Source organism: Leopardus geoffroyi, chromosome D2 (genome assembly GCF_018350155.1).
Source record: "Leopardus geoffroyi isolate Oge1 chromosome D2, O.geoffroyi_Oge1_pat1.0, whole genome shotgun sequence".
NCBI lineage: Eukaryota > Metazoa > Chordata > Mammalia > Carnivora > Felidae > Leopardus > Leopardus geoffroyi.
The window spans coordinates 14,308,128-14,313,344 of record NC_059334.1 but is presented as its reverse complement, the minus strand read 5'-3'; the positions used below and the strand labels follow the sequence as shown (position 1 = coordinate 14,313,344).

Below are 5,217 nucleotides of genomic sequence, written 5' to 3'. Positions count from 1 at the left end.
TCATTTAGTTTTTATCTTTCATTTTGTTAATGTGGTGTAGCCTGTTGATTAATTGGAGGATATTAATTTGAGGATATTTGGAATAAATCCCACTTGATCATGGTGAATCTTTTTAGTGTATTGTTGAATTCAGCTTGCTAATATTTTGTTGGGGATTTTTGCATCTATGTTCATCAGGGATATTTAACCTGTAATTGTTTTTTGTTTTTTGTTTTGTTTTTAAGTGTCTTTATAGTTTTGGTATCAGGGTAATGCTGACCTCATACAATGGATTTGGAAGTTTTCCTTCCTCTTCTATTTTTTGGAATGGTTCGAGAAGGATAGGTATTAACTCTTCTTTAAATATTTGGTAGAATTCACCTATGAAGCCATCTAGTCCTAAACTTCTATTTGTTGGGATTTTTTTTTTTTTTTTGCCAATTCAATTTCATTACTAGTAATAAGTCTGTTCAGATTTGCTGTTTCTTCTTGATTCAGTCTTGGAAGATTGTGTTTCTAGGAGTTTATCCATTTCTTCTAGGTTGTCCAATTTGTTGGCATATAATTGTTTGTGGTACTGCCTTATAATCCCTTTTATTTTTGTGATATTGCTGGTTACTGCACCTTTTTCATTTATTTTACTTTATTTTCATTTCTTTTACATTTACTTATTTGAGTCCTCTATCTCTTTTTCTTGATAAGTTTGGCTAAAAGTTTATCACTTTTGTCACTCTTTTCAAAGAACCAAGTCATGGTTTCATAGATCCTTTCTGTTGTTTTTTAACCTCTATTTCACTTATTTCTGCTCTAATCTTTATTATTTTCTTCTTTTTGCTAGCTTTGGACTTGTTCTTTTGCTAGCTCTTTTAGTTGTAATATTAGTTTATTTATTTGAGATTTTTCTTATTTCTTGAGGTAGGCCTGTGTTGCTATATACCTCCCTCTTAGAACTGCTTTTGATGCATCCCAAAGACTTTGGACCATTATGTTTTCATTTTTATTTGTTGCCACATATTTTAAAATTTCCTCTTTGATTTCTTGGTTGACCCATTCATTGTTTACTAGCATATTGTTTATCTTCCATATATTTGTGTTCTTTCCAGATTTTTTTTTCTTATAATTGATTCCTAGTTTCATGTGGGTGTGGTCACAAAAGAAACTTGATGTGATTTCAGTTTTCTCAAGTTTATTGAGACTTTTTTGTGGCCTAACATGTGATCTATTTTGGAGAACGTTTTGTATGCAAATGTAAAGAATCTGTATTCTGTTTTGGATAAAGTGTTTTGTATGTATCTGCTAGGTCCATCTGATTTAATGTGTCATTAAAAGCCATTGTTTCCTTGTTGATTTTCTGGCTGGATAATCTATCCATTGATGTAAGTGAGGTGTTAAACTCCTCTACTATTATTGTATTATTGTTAGTTTCTCCTTTATGTCTGTTAATAATTGTTTTACCCATTAAGGTGATTCTATGTTGGGTGTATAGATATTTACAATTGTTATATCATCTTGTCGAATTTTTCCTTTTATCACTATGTAGTGCCCTTTGTCTCTTACTGCAGTCTTTGTTTTCAAGTCTTTTGTCTAATGTAAGTATTATTACCCCAGCTTCTTTTTTTTCTTCCATTTGCATGGTATGCTTTTTCCAGCCCTTCATTTTCAGTCTGTACATGTCTTTAGGTGTAAAGCGAGTGTCTTCTAAGCATCATATAGCTGAGTCACCCTGTGTTTCTTTATTAGAACATTTAGTCCATTTACATTTAAGGTAATTGTTGATAGATATATACATATATTCTGACATTTTGTTAGTTGTTTTCCAGTTGTTTTTGTAGTTCTCTGTTCCTTTCTTTTTATCTTGCTTTCTTCTCTTATTTGATGGCTTTATTTAGTGTTATATTTGGATTCCTTTCTCTTTATTTTTTGCATATCAATTACAGATTTTTAATGTGTGGTTACGATTAGGTTCATATATAACATCTTATGTGTATAGCAGTCTATATTAAGTTGATGATTACTTAATTTTGAACACATCCTAAAAGCACTAAAATTTAACCGACCTTCACATTTATGTATAAGATGGCATGTTTTACCTCTTTTTATTTTATGTATCCCTTGATGGATTTTTGTAGATATAATTGATTTTACTACATTTGTGTTGTAACCTTCATACTGGCTTTATATGTGATTAATCTACTACCTTTATTTATTGTTTGCTTTTACCTATGAATTTTTAAACTTTCATTAATGTTCTTCTAGTTATGGTCTTTTCTTTCAAATCAGTTTTCTAACATTTCTTGTAAGGCTGGCTTAGTGGTCATGAATTCCCTTAATTTTTGTTTGTCTGGGAAACTCTTTATCTCTCCTTCTATTCTGAATGATAACCTTCCTGGGTAGAGTATTCTTGGTTGTAGGTTTTTTCCTTTTAGCACTTGGAATATATTATGTCATTCCTTCTGGCCTGCAAAGTTTCTGCTGAAAAATCAGCTGATATCCTTATGGGATTTCTTTTGTATGTAACTATTTTCTTTTCTCTTGCTGCTTTAAGAATTCTCTCTTTATCATTACTTTTTGCCATTTTAATTATCATGTGTGCTGGTATAGAACTCCCTGGATTAATATTGGTGGGGGCTCTCTATGGTTCCTGGATCTAAATATCTGTTTCCTTCCCTAGATTAGGGAAGTTTTCAGATATTATTTCTTCAGATAAGTTTTCTGCCCCCCTTCTCTTTCTGTTCTCATTCTGGGATCCTTTTAATGTGAATGTTATTGTGCCTGATGATGTTGCTGACTTCCCTTAACCTATTCTCATTTATTATTATTCTTTTTTTTTTTTCTTTTTGCTGTTCAGCTTGGTTGCTTTCCATTAACCTGTCTTCCAGATCACTGATCCATTCTTCTGCCTCCTCTAATCTGCTATTGATTCCCTCCAGTGTTTTTTCTTATTTTTGTTATTGAATTATTTTTTTTTTAATTTCAGATATTTTTTTTACTTCTTCAAGTTTATTTATCAGGAGTGACTGAAATAAAAACTGTAATTGAGTCCCATCATCATGGAAATGGCTTTAAGAGCAAACTGGTCAGATGAATATCATTCCCTCCCATATCAACCAGTAAATAGTTGCTATTGATAAATAGCCAACAATCTGTCAAGAATGCTCAAGATATGTTATATAATATTGCATGCCTGTTCACACGGGGGATAAGATAGTTAATAACCTATGTGAACTTATTGATTTCATCATACAAGACCAGCACAAAAGCACCACCTATGTCTCTGAGAACATTGGACTGTGCACAGTTGACAAAAGCTTTGGCTCCTTCATCCCAAGCAATCTTCCTCCAGCAGTCAAGTGAGCCTGCATACATGATGTCAGTTCATTTGCACCCTGACTACATCATCATATGATGGCGAACAGTGTCAAACAGATAGAATGTCAACCCAGCAGCCACTGTGACAGAATGTGTGATCATCCAGCTGATGAAGATGTGAGTATTGTTGGGATCTGGAAGCATTCCCTTTGCAGTGTCATAGATACCGAAGTAGACAACTTGGTAGGTGATAATACCCTACAAAGACACACTAAATGCTTGGCACAGGCCCTTAATCCCATGAGATTTGTAGATCTTAACCAGGCAGCCACTGAGGCCTCTGAATTCCTCTTTAGCTCCAGCTTTGCCACATCAGCTGCTAAACGCATATGGGCAAAATTAGGAGGATACACGAAACACAAGGATATATAACCCCAGCAGCACTACCTGATGCCAGATTCCCTGCAAAGTAGCACCAAAACTGGGTTCTCTTGTCCACACCACCCAGGAAGGTCTGCTTGTGTTTATCTTTGAAGGCAAAGTTGAGAGCCTGGGTAGGAAAGTATCGGATGACATTGGCCAAGTTACCACACCAGGACAGGACTGCCTGCTCCTTAGGGATATGAGCCATGCAGTCTATAGTGCCCTTGTATTGCTTATCTGTAGTGATTTGCCTACTGGCATGCTGCACCTGCAGCAGCAGCTTGACCTGCTTGATAGGACCTGTCGCGGTCTTAGAGATGGCCACGGCCAATTCACCCACCAGGAAGTCCTTGGCAATGAAGGATATAGCAGCATCTGTCATGCTGAAAGGAAAGAGGAGGGAGGCAACTGCCTGGTTATTGAATTCTTCATCTCTGACTTGTTCTGTTTTATGTTTTCTATCTCTTTGTTGAAGTCAAAGAACTCCACTCTTCTCAAGTCCAGTGTCTTTATGATCATCACTTTGAATTCTTTATTAGACATATTGCTTATCTTCCTTTCACTTAGCTGTTTGCTGTGATTTTGTCCTGCTCTTTCATTTGGGACATATTCCTCCATATCCTCATTTTGTCTAACTCTCTGTGTGATTCTCTGTATTAGGGAGGCCAGCTTTGTCTCTTGGTCTTGAAAGTAGTGGCCTTGTATAAAAGAGGTACTGTGGTTCCCTGAGCACAATGCCCCGTAGTCACCAGAACCAGATGCTCCAGGGGGCCTCCTGTATGCTCTGCATGCATTCTGCTGTTGTGCCTGGGCTCCACTTGCCTTCAGCCCAATCTTCTGGAATAACTTGCTTTGCCTTCTTTGGGCCCCTTGGGCAGGGTCTGGTCCGGGCACTATTGAGAGGCATATCTGAGGCCTCTGTGAACTCCTCAGTGGGTGGGGTCAGAGTTGTGTTAAGTGGTTGCAATTGGCCTTTCTGTTGCAGCTGCAGCTGTACCAACAGCAGGGCTCTCTCCCTGCATGGTCTGCTGAAAGGTGTGGCTGCTGGAACAGCAGATGCACTGGGGTGTGGGGTTATCTCCCCCTCTCCCTCAGACTTTGGAGTAGCACTAGTCCCTGCAGGGGCTGCTTTGGATGGATGACTGGGTGGGTTGGCTGGGAAGGGTCCCCAGGGGAATCCAGGGATAGGTTACGTGTTGCTGGGAATATAGGTGGAGAGTGTTAGGGCTGGTTCCCACCAGCATCTTGCTACCTAGGCTGGGGGAGGGGAAGAGAAAAGGCACCTACCAGCATTTTTGTTCTTGGAGAAGTCCCCTAACAATCCCTGCCCCTCCAGCACGTGCTTTGAGATTAGTAAATAGGTCTTCATGTATACGTATATCTCAGGTGCTTTTCAAGTTGCTGCTTCAGTGCTGTGTTTCAGGCCAGGTGGTTACATATGCTGGCTCTTTAAGGACATAGATTCCATTTCCTACCTCACTCTGACTCTTTTCGAGTTAAGCCTGC

At 37.9% G+C, this 5,217-nt stretch overlaps 1 pseudogene; it reads right to left on the bottom strand.

The window, feature by feature from the left end:
- Positions 1–3,195: 3,195 nt before the first annotated feature.
- LOC123577479 lies at positions 3,196–4,093 on the bottom strand (annotated as a pseudogene).
- Between the last annotated feature and the right edge of the window lie 1,124 nt (positions 4,094–5,217).